The sequence below is a fragment of the Pteropus medius genome, unplaced genomic scaffold (genome assembly GCF_902729225.1).
Source record: "Pteropus medius unplaced genomic scaffold, Ma_sr-lr_union100, whole genome shotgun sequence".
Classification (NCBI taxonomy): Eukaryota; Metazoa; Chordata; class Mammalia; order Chiroptera; family Pteropodidae; genus Pteropus; species Pteropus medius.
In genome coordinates this window covers 32,882,793-32,899,701 of record NW_024355205.1, presented here as the reverse complement: position 1 = coordinate 32,899,701, position 16,909 = coordinate 32,882,793, and the positions used below count along the sequence as shown (strand labels likewise).

The following is a 16,909-nucleotide window of genomic DNA, read 5'->3' as shown; positions in this document are numbered from 1 at the left end:
TGAAATTACGTTATATCTACAGATCAGCTTGAGAAGAACTGACTTTTTACTATGTTTCATCTTCTGATCCATAGACACAGTCTGTCTCTCCACCGATTTTGGAATTTGATTTCTTTTACCAGCATTTTGTAATTTTCAGCATGCAGAGCCTATGCACGTTTGTCAAGTTTACACCTAAGTATTTAATTTTCTTTGACATAATTGTAAATGGCACTGTGTTTTTAATTTCAGCTTCCACATGTCCATTTTTAGTGCATAAAATATGCAGTTAATTTTTGTGTTGATTATGATTCACCAACCTTGTTTAATTCATTTATTAGTTCTAAGAGGGTTTTCTTTTCCAATGTTTATAGCTTCCTTGAATTTTTCTATATAGACATTTATGTCGCTTGCAAATAAGTTTCTTTTTATTTCTTCATCTCCAATCTGCATGCCGTTTCTTTATTTTCTTGCTTTATTGCAGTGGCTAGGACTCTCAGTACTATGTTGACTAAGAGTGGTGAGAGCAGACATCCTTGCCTTATGCTCAGTCTTAGAAAGAAAGCAGCCAGTCTTTTACCATTAAATATGACGTTATGCACGAGCCACTTTTAATTGCATCTCGGGCAGCATCATGTTGGTCCCACGCCATGTTGAATATCAGGCTTTTCTCAGGAGGTTGATGTTTTTCCGGCATATGCCTTGGGAAGTAGAAACAATTCTTCTTCCTTTGGTAAATTCCCTCAAATGTTTCTGTTTCAGACATCATGTGCCTGTCTTACGTCTCCATCCTTAGAAGTAGGAGGGGGAGGAAGCCACCTGTTGGTTATTTTCTCTTTCCTCTTCATTCCGCACAGAGGGACCGGAAGGCCTGTCTTCCTTCCTAAAGCCATAAGGAATGGGGCTTGCTTTACATCACACCTCTCTGCTCACTCTCGGGCATTAGTCTTCCAAGTGTGATATGTAGATCTCGAAGGGCTCTGAGACCCTTGCAGGGGGTCCGTAAAGCATACACCTATTTTAATAAATATTAAGACATTACTTACCTTTTAAAGAATATACTGACATTTTTACTAATGTCACAAAAATAGTCGTGGATAAAATTGCTCTCACTTCAGCAACAACAAAGCCAGTGGCACCAAACACTGCTGGTCTTTACCATGTTCTTCAACACCATCCATTCACAGGGGGAAAAAAAAAGTCAATTTAGTAAAAAGAATGTCCTTGATGAAGAAATAAAAATGATTAATGCTATTACATCCCAACCCTCGAGACCCATGTTTTTAATCTTTTTATGTAACAAGACAGAAAGTATGCGTAAAGCACTTATGCCACTTACGGAACCACACTGGTTTTCTCAAGGAACACTCTGAACTAGTCTCCATTTTCATTGTGTGTCACTTTTACTTGAAAAGAATGATTGACAGACAAAGTATGGCTAATCAGACTTGGGTATTTGGAAGACATTTTCTCGAGAACGAACAAAGTAAGTCTGTCACTTAAAAAAAAAAAAACCGAGAGCATTTGTTGCCAATGATAAAATCTGAAAGTCAAGTGAAAACTAGAATTGTAGACATCCTGTATCCACCACCGTGAATCTACTTCCCAGCATTTAAAAACATTTCTGATGAGATGGGTGGTGATGTTAACAAATGCCATTTTTTAAATATTGAGTAATGAAATGTGTCAACATTTGGAAGAGTTGAAGAACTTAGTGAACTAATATTTTCCAAATGACCAATGAATGATGTTACAAATGCATACATGAGAAAAATCTATTCAAAGTGCAAGATGGATTAATTAATTTTTATATATCAGAGAATGAAAATTCATTGATATGGTTCCAGATTTCATAGTGCAACTCAACTTTAGAGAAATTGTGGCATTAAAGGATAATTTCACATTAATCTGAGATGGTTATTCATACACTCTTGCTTTTTTGAATTATATATGTGTGTAAAGCTAGATTTTCTTCATATAAATCACCAAAACATTGGATTGAAGCAGACTGAATGCAGAAACAGATATGAAAATCCAACTGTCTTTTATTAAATTAGACACTGAAGAGATTTGCAAGAATTTTTTTTTAAAAAAGGAGTAACTTTTCTGCTTTGGATATTATAATTATTTTCATAAAAATATATTATTTATGTTAACATTCAATGGGTTTAACATTCTTATTTTAAAAATGAATTCATAATCGTTTTTAAAACTTTTCAATCTTAATTTATAAATATGGTAACTGTTGATAGATAGAGCTGACATAAACAAATAAAAACTCTTTAGGGTTTGCACCAATTTCTAATAGTGCAAAAGGACCTTGAGACCAAAATGTTTGAGAACCCACCGGTCATTGTGGTAAGCTTTCTCAATTCTATTAAAGGGAAGCTTTGGGTATTTGTCAAATTCTTTTCTTGTTCCACAAGCCCAGCTTTCAAGACTGTTGTCTCGTCTGAGCTTAACAAATCTAGTTTGCTCCACAAAGCTGAACAAAATTGTCTTTGTTTTAGGCAGTATCTGCCTTTGCTGAAAGCAATAAATATCTCTGATTTAATCTGCGGGGAGCCACAGGGCAAAATGATTTTCCAAGAATAAAAAAAAATACATTTGTTTATCATATTAAAAATATTATTCTTGTTACATGGGTATTAAACGGGGTTTGTATCTTCAGTAATCAGCAGCGTACCTTGTCAGGAGTAGCTACTCAATTCTCATGGTTCCAGAATTCAGCCACCTTTCCCCAAACAAGATACAGACCTAAATCCAACCAAGCAAAATAGTGCTGAGGTTTTCCCAGCGCACAAACCATCCTACACACAAAAAGTGGCGTTTCCTAAATCACTACTCAAGAGCGCTTTATTAAGTAATGGACGTGTACAAGGTGCTTAGCTAGTGAGGGGCCAGAGAGGAACATAAACACCGTTAGAACACAAATGCTGTTTTATATGCTTCAGAACAATGGTTCTCAACTTTGGTTATACACCAGAAACATCTGGGGAGCTTTTAAAAAGTACCAACTTCTGGGCTCCGCTCCAAGCAATTTTGATTGAAATGGTCTAAGGTGTGGTCTGAACATCAGTATTCTCTAAAATTCCTCAATGGGTTTTAATGGGCAGCCAAAGCGGAGGACCATGGACTCAAACATTACAGTTTCAAATAGACTCCCCAACATTTATCTGGTGAATAGTTATTGAGCAGCTCTTGTGTTCCAGGTGCTCATCAAGGTGCTGGGGATACAGCGGTGAACTATGAGGCGAGTGCTCCAGCAGAGGACAGACAGAGCCTACGTGCATAAACACATAAATCCATACTATGTCACTGGCGATGAGAACTCCAGAGAGGTAAAGCACGATGAGGAAATATAGGAAGAGTATGCAGATGAGGGAGATTGTAGGAAGCATTAGGCGAGGGTGGAAGCAAGCAGAGGAGCGAGGAGACTTAATACAGCTGAGATGTTACGGGGCTTAGCTCGGGGCGGGGATGTTGAGTAGGAAGTGGGCTCATCCAAGCTACATTGTAGAGGGGGAGCCAGCAGAACTCCCTGCCGAATTGGGTTTGGGCGTGAGAGACAGGGGAGAGTCAAGGATAGCGCCGGGCTCTCTGCCAGAGCCACACACCTGCTCTTTGTGACAATTTTGTAGGTAGTTGGAAAAAGAGTTCCTCCGATTTATGAATGAGGAACTGTGGCCTAAAAGGAGGATAAGTGAACAATGCGAGAGCATGGAGCCGACACAGGATCCCGGCAACTACTTCCCGCCCACCAGCTCTTAAGACTCTTGGTCCAGTGCTCCGACTTTGTCAGATTTTGAGGCCACGGTGAAGTCTAAGCAAATTCCACCTTCTTGAAGTTTATCATCTAGCCGTAGGGTCGGGACCTAGAGATAAACACTAAGTCTCAACTGACTTAATGCCATGTGCTAAGTGCTACGTGTGGGAGAGGACGTAGTGCTTTTTTGGGATCTGAGGACAGAATGGACATGGTGAGCTTGGCAGAGCTGGGGTAGGAAGAGTATAGAAGTGAAAGGAAGATTTCAATGAAATGGTTTGGTGAAAATTATCATTGCTTCCACAGTAAAGGCAGGTGCACGTCGTGTACAGACATCAAAGTACAAAGCTATTTGGTTGAATCGGAGGGTTCGACCGGAAGCGGTGGGGTGGGGGAAGAGGCAGGGAAATCAAGTTGTCGAACGGGAGGCTGAAAAGGGAATTTGGGTCCAGATTACGGAGACATTAAATGCCCATCTAAGAGCGAGCGAGCCCACAGCCTCTTAATAGAGATAATAGGGATTAGAAAAATATTAATGTGATTTCAGGGTGATAATTAAGCTTACTAGGAAAGCAATAATAAAATCTTCATTAAAACAGGTCAAGAATATAGTCCTCATTTAATAACAGCCTGGATAAATCGGCTCGTCCTTAGATGAGGTTTCACCATCGGGAGAGCCTTTGAACTCGATGGGTAATTATTGTCAATAAGAACCCAGATCCCTTTGAAATAATAAGACAATAAAATAAGGTGTAAAAGCAGTCGGGCGGCTTCCATTTGTACAAAACAGCAAAACAGCTTCGGGCCCAGTGCGTGCCCGACCCGACTGGGGAGAGGCTACCAGCCAGCGAAGCTGCATTTGCCCACCGCCTGGCTGCAGGGCATCTGCGTTTGTTTCGTGGGTGTGGCCAGGACAGACCGGCAGGGAAAATATGCGAATGGCAAAACTCTCTCAATAAAGCCTAACTGGTTTGGGAAGTTTGGAGGGTGTGCACTCGGTATAAGCTGGGGGTACTTTGTTGGGTCTTCGAACCTTCTTTGCATTCGGTACTGTGCAGAGAGGATGAGCCGGGAAAACGGTCCAGATACTTCAGTGTGGTTTTTGTCCCAAAAGAGAAACATGTTTTTAAATCAAAATTGTGGACTACCTGAGAGAACCATGGCTGTACTGAGTATGTTTATTTTAAAAGAGAAAAAATATTAAAGCCACCCTTGTGGGCCTTTTAAGATCCGTGACTCTACCTAGACCTTTTCTGCTGCTGTAAGTGGATCGGCCAATGTGAGTAACAGGGTTTAGAACCAGAAGCACCTTTAGCAATTTGGAAGCGCTGAGTGATCAAGATGAAGTTCAAGGGAGCGAAGAGTCAGTGCAGAGGGAAAAGGAGGAACCAGTCCCACGATGTGACACTCACTATCATCCAATACACTTGGGTAATAGCCTGTCCTGTTAAATGTGGGTAAATCCTCAGTTATCACAGAGGGTCTTGGAATTTTGAATAAAATGAGCCGAAACCATATAGGTAAGGGGTGTGTAAACACTGGAAAAACAAAGCCGAGAGAGAGAGAGAGAGAGAAAGAGACAAGCTTATTGAACTAAATAGATGTGAGGTGCCACAGAAATATCTAGATGTTGGTGTGCGATTAAGGGTGGGACTAAAGTGGCTTGATTACACGCTTCTTGCAAATCTAAGCTCTATAGATAAGAGGAAGGCACAGGAGTGCTTGGACCCAAGTGTGATGTATGGGGATAGGAATGCATTACTTCGCTCTTTGCCTTGGTGTATGTGGCACAGCCTTTGCAGATGGGTTTGAGAAAGAGCAACCGATCAGATGATGTGTTTCTCCTCTGCAGACTCCATCTGGGGGTGGTCAGGGGAAAATGGACTAAATTATAGCCTTGATGGAGGAGGAAGGGAAGGCAGGAAGGGAGTGAGGGAAGACCCGCCCCATTCATCTCTTGGCTGATGTGGAACCTGGGAAGATTGTTAGCTATGGAAGAGGATCTCAATTTCAAATCCAGCTCTGCCCCTTACCTGTGACGTGATTGTGGGCAGATCACTAAAACCTTTCTCTCCTTTCGCTGTACTCTCCCTTATTCCTAAAATGTGAATGGCGACTACCTCACACTTGTGTGTGTGTTGCTTTGTTTTATTTTATTCGAATAGAAGTGTGTGAGAGCTTTAAGTAAGGAGCGTGAGTTAACCCTATTGAAAATCAAAGTGCTACACATGTGGGTGGTACTGTTATTATTTTCATGGCCGTGGTTTTGGTGGGTGGAAGTCAGGGGTGACCGTGGGAGCCCCAGGACTGGTTTGTCACTGGCTGGCAGAGCTCTCTCTTCTTTCTTCACACCCACACCCTCATAGTGGTTGTGAGAGGGTGAATAGGTTTTGTCTTCTGGTTTTTATTGGGAAGGTCAAGAGGCTGACGGATGCCAGGAAATGGAATGTTTTTAGGTGGTTTTTCAATCTGCTCGCCAGGACTTAAAAAATCACGTTTGTTTCTGTCCAATAGAGAAAGAGGTCTACTCTGAAGTCTCAACCAGAAATCGCTGTTAGAGTCATATTCTTAAAACTCATAGCTTTTAATAGCATGGGAAAATGCATGTTGTTTCCTTGCATGTATAACAGAATAATATGAAATAAATTTTTATTTATTTAACAGAGTAAATGTAAATAAATGAATTTATGTAAATTCCATATGAGGGAATTTGCTTTGACCTAAGGAATAACTTCTTGATGTTTTGGCTGAAGACCCTACAATGGGTTCCTGAGGAAGGTGGCTTATCAGTTCAGGGTGTATTTAAAAAAAAGCAATTACTTCCTAACGTTAAGAAGACAGATCCCATTTCATTTATGCTGGTTTATTACGTTTGGCTTGTTGATCAGTATAATCAACTCTTTTTTCTGGATGTAAATGGCACATCATTCAATTGCTTTCTTGCTGGAACATCAGACTATAATGCAGTCTAAGGTCACGGTTCATATACATGGCATAACGGAGTACCCAGGCCACACAAAATGATTTTGAGATCGCCAGACCTCCATGTAGCATGGTTGAGGGATAAAACCCAGCCTGCTCGCCACTTGCCAACATTATCCTAAAGAAGAATTCACACAAAGGCATCAAGCAGGTTCATAACTTTCCTAGAAGCTTCCACAGATCGACCCAAATATGTCATATTTTGTATCATAATTCTCATTCTTTATCATAACCCATAGTAGTAAAACAAATGATAACTTGGGTCAAAATCCATCTTTCTCTCTACAAAAAGGTATTACCTGATTTATATTCTGAAGAAGCAATCGGACATGAGTAATACCAACTTATTAAAAAATCGAAATTATTCTCTAGGCTTCACTTACCTCCAAGCATTTTGTGAGAGAAACTCTGATGGGTCATTTTATATGTCCACTTGAAATGTGTTATTGGACGAGATTAGCATTTAAATTGATGAACTTCAAGTAAAGCAGATTGCTCTCCATAATATGGGTGGGCCTCGTCCAATCAATTGAAGGCTCGACTAGAACCAAAGGACCAGCCTCTCTGAGCAAGAGAAAATTCTTTAGCAGACTGCCTTCAGACTTTATCTGCATTATCTACTGTCTTGGATATCCAGCCTGTTGGCCTTTAGACTAGAACCTGGGCACTAGCTATTTTTCTGAAAACAGGACAGTGTTTCTCTGGTCACACTGAGGATACCTGGACTCTCAATGTTGTGTCAGCTCTGATACCCACTTCATCCTGGGGTGGCTCGCTCACCTTTCTCGAGGTTATCATCTGTGGAATGGGATAAATAACATCGCCTTCCATCTCAGTGATGAGTCGTGAGCATTTACTAGGCAAAGCTTGTAAATAACTTTGCAGGTGAGGAATGTTGCACCCATGCTGTTTTATGGCATGTGTTACACTTGATCATATAAATTGTTTGGAATGTTTTTCCTAGACATCAAATACATGATTTCTAAAACCTCTAAACCAGTTTCTTTTGGTTTCTCTTATGACATGTTAATGTGGATAGTCAGGGTCAAAGATAAGCCAGGATACCACAAAGGCATAGTTCAGAGATGCTGTACACTGGCCCACCACAGAGCTTCCTGGACCAACTGAAGGTCAAGGATGGCTGGCTCTTCACTCTATTGATAATTTCTGACTCAAGGCGATAGGTTTGTTATTGGCTACCCTTGGCTCTTCGATATTTTTCTAAGTTATGATAAACTTTTTTCCTTGTTCCAGAATGTGAGGCATAGCAAAGACATATAAAAAGGCAGAGATCCAAGACTTTTAAACAAATATACCAAAATTATTTTCCAAATATAGTTAATAATTTAAAAATGTACATACTTGACAATCTTTGCATCCAAGATACATATTAATTCTGTGTTTTCTTTCAAAGGATGTCAGTAAAATGAAGAGGGAGGTAAATGAATACTTGTCTTTATCATGATGAACATCTGCCAAACTATTCCCAGATCCCCACACTTCCAGGGGCAAGAATCTATGCAATTTTGGATCAGATTGTCTCATGAAGTCTCCTTAATCTTGAGCATTAGCCCAAAATGCACCTCAAACTGCTCTCTCATGATCTGCCTACTGTTTTTTGTTTTTTGTTTTTTTTCTTTCCTGACACTATGAATTCAAATTCTTTGAGTTCCTGACACTGGAAAATTTGTAAAAGACTTACTAGGGTCAACAAGCAAACATTAATAAAAATATTAACCCTAAAATCATGCCTCTGCATGTTGATTTGGCTTCAGGTGAAGATACAATGTCATCTGAGAAGGATTTATTTTTAGGCTGAATTATTTCGAAATGACACTAGTTACACGTCACCTTATTTGTCACCAAAGACTGGTTCCGTTCAAAAAAAAAGGCATAAGTTCAAATGTCTCAATGACAGAGTTAAGAAGGAAAGTTACTCTGGTAGGGATTCTGGAATATCTCAACTGGCCATGATAATGGGCTAAAACTAATGAGATCAAATGTACCAGGGATAACGAAGAAAGTCTTGCATTGAGGTTCAGAAAATCAACCACACAGATTTAAAATGGAATGACCTATTTAAATTGAAATTCTTTGGGTAAAAGAAACTGGTTGACTTGAAATTCAGTTCAGGTCAGTGTGACTGGATTGACTAAAAAGCCAATGTCTTACAGATTGTATTACAAGTGTTTATATTAACAGATGTAATGATATAATTCGCTCACCTGTTTTTTCATTCATCAGTCAGTAGTGTTTAGGGGGTGGTAGAGATTAGAGAATCAGTAAGCACTCTGTCTAGACAGCAGAGTCATTACTTGGTTTAAGCCAATAGTGCTGTTGTAGGGGAATTCAGGATCCATATTCCAGATCTTTAAAGAGAATCTGGAAGTTTGGATTTTAATAGAAAAAAAAATTCAATTTTCTAAACACCCTGAAATAAAAATAATGTAGGCTGTATGTAGCTAACAGGCCACCCACTGTCACCTGTGTGTTAGACATATTGTCTGGATCTTAGGAAAGAGATGCGAACTGGAGATAGAGGTTTAGGCTTTGTCATTTTATAGGTCATCTTATATGGCAGTTGAATCAATGGAAGTGAATAAAATCGAGGACTGTATTGAGAGGAATAAGTTACAGTCTTATGCCTGTTTTATTCGAGGCTATGTATTTTTGAAAATAGACTTTATCTATTGACTTTTTAGCTACACTATTTTGAATGAATTTTTTACTTGTTGCTCTAAGGACTGCTATTCACATTTTTAAATGTTCACAGTCTACTTAGAGTTAATATTGTACTACTTCATGCAAAATATACAAACTTTACCATTATATAGGTCCATTTATCCATTCCCCCGTTCATTGTGCTATAGTTTTCATACATTACCTACCTGCTTTATGCATCTCATAATACAAAGACATAAATTTTTTTGTTTTAAGTTGTCTTTATCCACATATATACTATTTCAAGTGTTCCTCATTCTTTTCTGAAGATTCAATTTGCATCTAGTATCAATTCCCATCATTCTGAAGAACGCTTAAAGAATATCTTGTAGTGTAGATATGCTGGCAATCAATTATCTTAGTTTTTATTTACTTGAAAATTTTTCATTTGCCTTTATTCTTGAAGATTATTTTCATTAGATATAGAATTCTAATTTGAAAGGTTTTATTCTTCTATTACTTCGATGATATTAAACCATGGCCTTTTGGCTTTCATTGTTTCTGATGACAAGTTAGCAGTTCTTTATATTATTGTTTCTCTTCATAGATAATGTGTCATTTTTCTCTGGCTGATTTAACAATATTTTGTTGTTATCTTCGCTTTTCTTTAAATTAGCCATGGTGGGCTTCACTGGGGTTTTCTTTGGATCTTGATTGAATTTGCCGAGCTTCTTTAATCTGCAAGCATCTTTCACCAAATTTGGGAGAATTTTTAGGTATTACTACTTATAAATTTTGTATTCCTCATTCTCCCTCTCTTCTCTTTGTAGGGCTCAGATTACATGTAGGTTAGGACTTTTGATTTTGGCCCATAGAGCAATGTCCTTTCTCCCCAGTCTTCAGACTTTATCTCTGTAGAGATCTATCTTCAACTTTACCGACTTTTCTTGTGTCATCTCCTAGTTGTTAAGTCTCTATAGTTAATTTTTTATTTTATGCATTGTATTTTTTAGTTATAGATTTTCTGTTTTGTTATTGTTTATAGTTTCTATTTAGGCATCTTTCATTTATTACACATATATTTTCTTTATATTTTTAGATAATTTTGAAAATATTTATTTGAAAATCCTTGCCTGATAATTCCAATGTGTGGGTCATTTGGGGGTCAGATTTTATTAAGTCTTTTCTTTTCCATTGGCGCCATATTTTCTTGATTCTTTGTATGTTTAATAAGTTTGCCTTGTATGTCTAATAATCTTGGACATTGCTGATGATACATTTTAGAGACATTGGATTCTGTTATATTTCTCCAAAGAGTATAGAATCTTTTGGTTTAAGCAGGCTGTTAACATGGTTAAAATTGAATTCCAGTTTTGTCATCTCTGTTGTAGACAGCTGAACTGGTTGGAGTCTTCCCTTTGCATGCATAGTTCAAAAGTTGTTCAGAGATCTGGACAGAATTTATACACGAAATTTTGCACATAGTTCTTTGGCTGTCCTTTATGTTGTCTGGTCTCCTTAAAATGTGTCTTCTCATCCTTCAGGCCTGTTGATTCTTATCCAAGTTTTGATTGTACAGTGTGTGTTGGACTGAGACCTGCTGTGTGGCAAAACCAAAAAACTTATCAATGCGATTTCCTTCTTCTTAGTACCCACTGCCTCCCAGACTTTGCCTGCTTTTGATTTCTCTCCAGTGCCTTCAGTTAGCGATCTTTATGTTTTATCCAAAGTTCGTAGTTGTTACCTGTGATACAGTGAAGGCAAGCAGAATGTGAAGCTGGGAGCAACCCCTCAATCCAAACCACAAGGCAAGTTACCTACAACTGGACTAGCTATTCACAATGGCTCATCTGGGTCTGTGATTCCTTCTCTCTAAAGCTTAGACTACAAGATACACTGGAGACTGTGCATAGTCTTCTCAACTAAACTGGTAGCAGCACACAAGCAACTAGCTTCCTAACCAAGACCCCCTACCTCCAGAATGTTCACCCAAAATCCAATTTCTATTCTGCCATGAGAGTCAGAATATATATAAAACAGATCACAGTATGTCACTTCCCTGAGTAAGGATTCTTCCACGGCTCTTGATTTGCCTACAGAAGAACAGTCACATTACTTAGCAGGGCTTATACGATCGTATGAGACTTGAAATGTGAGCATGCTGCCTCCTCTACAATCATTTCTCATCACTTTCCTACTCACGTTCCCACCAAGTACACTATGATTTAAGGACAGTCAGCTCTTGCTGATCCAAGCAAGTCACCTGCTTTTTTTCACCTCTGTGTACTTAGCATTATCTTATCCTGCATCATTTTTCTCGTTAGCCGCTTGACACTGTATTCTATAATTATATGATAGACTTATAGACATTAGATTATGTCTACTTGATATTACAATAGTGATCTATATTTTATTTGTTATTATTGTTAATTATTATTATTAATATTACTAGATGTCTTCCACATTGAAAGGTTGGCATCATAGGGCCAGAGGCTTGTTTTAGTTCACAGTGGCATTTCCACTGTTTAGAATAGTGCCTGGTCCATAATAGCCACTTCAGTGAACACTTGTTGGGTGGCTGTGGTTGTTATCGGTCATAATTTCCACTTACTTCCTGCCTGAGTCAGCCTGGCAAAGGCATTCTGAGAACCCAGCTCAGGTGTTATCTTCTCTTTAGAACGTCTTTCAACATCCCTTCACTTCTACTGAATAAATGATTAAGTCTTCATCCATTTTTCCACAGAATCTATCTTCCTTATTTCTCTTTCTTATTTCTCTGCCCGTTCCTGTGTTTACCACTGCACCATGGTATTAAAACACTATTACTCATGAATTGAATTGTAATCTCATCCATTGTTCGTACGCACCACACAAATCTTAGTTCTCTTCAGAGTGGCTGTGTTTCTGTCTTGCCTCCCCATTTCGAGAAAAGTCCTTTTGTTTCATTTGAACCCATAATAAGGTCTAAGGCAGATTTGATTATACTAAATTTGGGATATATTATATTCATAATTAAGTCTGATTTTTTTAGCATCTTGGGAAAACTGATAATAGTTCATTAATTATTCTAACAATCTTAGATATGAATTGGGAAATTACAGGAAAAGCTTACAGTTAGTTTTAGAGACCCAAATCAAAGTATTCTTTTGGATTTATTATTTTCTAATGTTTGCAAGCCTCTTTAGGATTAAAACTTCGGGCTTTTTTTTTTTTAAATATTAAATTGGTGGTCAAATCTCAGTCAATGACTTTAATATTAATCAGGTGTACTCACTAATTCAGTAAGCAAATATTATCATAGCATTTGGAAAACAATCTCTTTTTAACCCAAATCTACAAAGAATTAGAGTGAATAACATAGTGAGAGGTAAATTAATACAAAGCACAAATAGTCATGGAATAACACTTCTATGCTTATCATGTAGGAAAAATATTTATAAGGGCTGAAATTGTGTTGAAAATCTATCTCAATAGTTACAGTATTATCATTGTAAAAGAGGGTAAGATTTAACCTGTTGTCTCTTCTAAAGTCTCTTTTTAAGAAATAAAAATAGAGAGGTAGGGGAAACTTTAATAATGAAAGTATAATTTTTACTTTATTAATCTATTTTCTACCTCTTGGTAGACCCAGAAACATGGATTGCTTGTTTGCTCACTGCCCACGAGATGGTAAATAATATTCCCAAGAGAACAAATGCATGGTCACCTCGTCAATCTCTCTGGTGGTCGAATCTCAATCAATGACTTTAATATTAATTAAATATAAATTGGTGGTCGAATCTCAATCAATGACTTTAATATATAAATATAAGAGTTTAAAAATATATGTTTATATACACGTGCTTGTGCACACGATAATGCACATAGAAATTATGAACTTCTCTGAAATGAAACACCGAGGTCACATGAGCATATTTCAGCCTTTAACTTAGACTCTTAGGCTGCACGCCGAGCTGTGACACACAGCCCATGTTTACAAAGTCGATTCGACTTCAGTTGTTAGTGTCAGTTATCATCGTTCCAGATTTAAAACCACCAGCCCAGAACCCCTCGCTGAGTTCTTGCAGCCCCCGGTAGCTGCACCGGGCACTTGGCACTTTGATGCACACTCTCTCATAATGTTCCTGGACCATCGATTTAAACAGGCCTTTTCTCTTCATTTTATTACAAATTCTTGAATCCAGGGATCATGTCTGATATTTCTCAGAATCCTCATTAATGTCTAGTCCAGAAGCCTGTGCTAGAAAATGCTCCAAAAAAGTTGTTGATTGATTCAAAATGGATTTTCAATTTTATGAAAAATATTTTTAGACTAAAGGAAATATTCACTTTTGCGTTTGGAAAATAAGATGGATATCTTTTTCGAAAAAGTGGAAATAGGGTGACATCCTAAGGACTGCAAGTTTCCACATCAGCACACGTAATTTCAGTATAAAATCCCAACAGAACTTCATGAGAAAAATAAAGGACAAAACAGAGAGAATATGAAACACTGACAAATTTCCACTTCTTCAAAATTCGTTTCCACCATAATCAATGGAAAAAAACAGTTGTTAGTCTTCTCTGAGAGGAGGCATGTCTGTTTTCTCTCTCTCCCTCTCCTTCCCTTTCCCTCCCCCGTTCCCCCTCTGAAACAGAGTCAGACCAAGCCATATTTCCAGTTAGAAGTTGGCATGGGAGCTAAGCAGCTGTTCAGAAATGTCCAAGTGGACAGCAAATGGCGCTGATGGAGTTAATGGCAGTGACTCATTTGGGACATTCACAGCGGGTCAGCTGAAACCATTTCTTGCTGTAAAGAGAATTTAGTCCCTTTGGGCAGGCGCCCAAGAATATGAGCTGAGGTCGATAACAGCATAGTGCCTCCTTGGTTGCCACTGGTTGCTTCGCCATTCTCAGTTTTCAAAATTTTTTTAAAGGTGGATTTTTTTTGCAATCACAAACAGTGATGGGAAGAACAGGCTGAGCAGCTGTTGACTGTTTGAAATAACAGAGGGGAGGCTTGGTTTCTGGAAATGCTCGACACAAGTTGCCTTGCAGGCTTTGATGATGACTTTCACATATAAAATTATGGGTCAGAAGCAGGAAGCTGAGTACTCTCCGTGCCAGTAAGTTTAGCTTGGCAAATATCATATTTAGGGGGTTTTAGAAAGATTTCATTCATCTAGGAACACTTTTCTACAAAATTTTTATATTTTAAAATTAACTGAGCAACAATAAAAACAAAGAAAGTCATTCAAATTCAACATATAAGAAACAGCATACTCACGTTTTGTGAGATTATACATTTTCCTTAACACATAAGGGAATGTATAAAAATATGATCAAAACCGTTGTGTGTTTTCGCGTAGAAGACTAATAAAGACATTTTTCAGAGAAAAAACATAATTACCTGAAATGACACAAATTTGACACAAAACCTGTTTTCATTTTTGCTTTTATCTCCAAATTATTTTTTAAAAACCCTTTAAAGCAAACATCTTAGATTTGTTACTTACAGGTAGAAATTTTAACAAATGAGGAATAATAATAACTGTAATTATTGGTGGTTAGACTTAAATTTTACTTCCCTAATATTCTGGCATGAGATCATGGTTTCCACATTTAGATGAGATCTTGTTTTCACTGAACTTATTTGGTAGAAAAATCTGATTTGGAGATCGGTGTTCACCAGAATCAAGTTCCTTTGTGTGATTGGACCAAAAAGCTGATTCTGAGAATTTCAGACCAGGCTGAAGATAGATATAAAATGAATTATTTTTCTTTCCCATGAATAAAACCTTTGTGTTAGATAGTTGATAAATTAAATGACTATCAACCAGTGTAGTTTTCTACATACTTTAATGCATTCAATAATTTTAAAGTGCATAGTTTTTAATGTATTAAACAATTTTTTTTTTCAGCACGGCTCCTTTGAGAATATGTAAATTCAAAAAAGAATGGTTATGCTTTCTGTATTTTTATAGAGGACTGTGGGGGTGTCACAAGGGCAGAGATGGTATTGGTGTTGCTTGCCTTCTGTCTATTTCATGATAGATGCTTAATAAATATTGATTGAATTAATTAATTTTGACCACAGGAAATGGAGAGATGACAAAGAGTGTCATCTCTTTTTTTCTTTCTTTCTTTCTTTTTTTTTAGATGAAGCAATCCTTGGTTGACCTCACAGAATGCAAGGACCTTGTCAGCTTAGAATCCCTTAGTTTTTAATTTTTTACGCCTACAGCACCTGGTCTTCCTAAGTGGTCTCCCATCCAAGTACTAACCAGGCCCGACCCTGCTTAGCTTCTGAGAGCAGATGGAATTGGGCGTGCTGAGGGTAGCATGGCCGTGTCATGTTTCCTTAGCAGAAGAACAGATTTGTCATGAAGATTGAGTAAAAGAGAAGATGAGATTTAGCATAATTTACATCGGAATTTCCACAGCCACAGAAGGCAAGGCTTGAGGGGAGTTGAGAAAGCGAGAGGCGGTCATATGAATAAGTTTGTATTGGCCTGGGCCGAACGTATTTCTTCATATGACATCAAAGGCCAACCAAAAATTCCACAACCAAAAAAACGAAACTGGAACAGGGCATCAGGGCATCAGCAGGGAAAAGAGAGAGGGAGGAGAACAGCCACAGGGGTAGACACAGAGCGGTTCTGAGAAATTCCCACTTCGTTTCTGTTGCTTCTGCCCTGTTATTATTCATCGTTTCTCATCTCTCCCTCACGTTGATCTAAAATGGGATTGTGGAAGAAAAAAATGGCTGGTTAAATGTTAGGAACTCTTGGGCATCCTCAGGAGGGTACGTATTTCCCTCCTTTGATCCCGCTGATCTTTTAGACCCGTTTCTGACTATTAACCTAATCAGCTTATGAGTATAATAGTTAAATGGAGAAGGACATTGCTTTTTTTGAGTGAGAAAAATTGCTTCATACACATTTGGAGATAGATTTCTTATCTCAAAAAATCAGTTCCATTTTTCTCTCTATATATTATATGTGTGTTATATATATGAGATATTTAATATATGTATTATATGAGATGATCTCTGTATATATTATCTATCTATCTATCTATCTATCTATCTATCTATCTAGAAATAGAACTTATTTTTAAAAAAGAGAAAATAAGCTGGTGAAGTTTTAACCTTATAACTATTCTGTGCATAATTTCATTTCTTCTTCAAGCGTATTTTAATTGCTACTATTTGATATTTGACTTTTAAGATAGTCTAATATCTTAATAATTTAATATCAAGTGATACTAGTTTTAATTCTGCTAAGTACGAATCACACTCTACTATTCCTTATGATAGAATAGGCACTAATTAGGTCTTTTTGGTATTAACAGAGGGCTGAGAAATCTAAATTCTATACTACTGTGTAGAAAGGTATTTAGATAGATAGATAGATAGATAGATAGATAGATAGATAGATGATAGATAGATAGATAAATAGATGATAGGTAGGTAAGTAGGTAGGTAGATAGATAGACAATAGGTAGATAGATAGATGATGTACACACACATACATGGTACAC

General features: G+C 37.7%; 1 pseudogene; it reads right to left on the bottom strand.

Annotated features, from left to right (window-relative positions):
• Window positions 1-15,602: 15,602 nt before the first annotated feature.
• LOC120599180 (uncharacterized) lies at window positions 15,603-15,721 on the bottom strand (annotated as a pseudogene).
• Window positions 15,722-16,909: the final 1,188 nt, after the last annotated feature.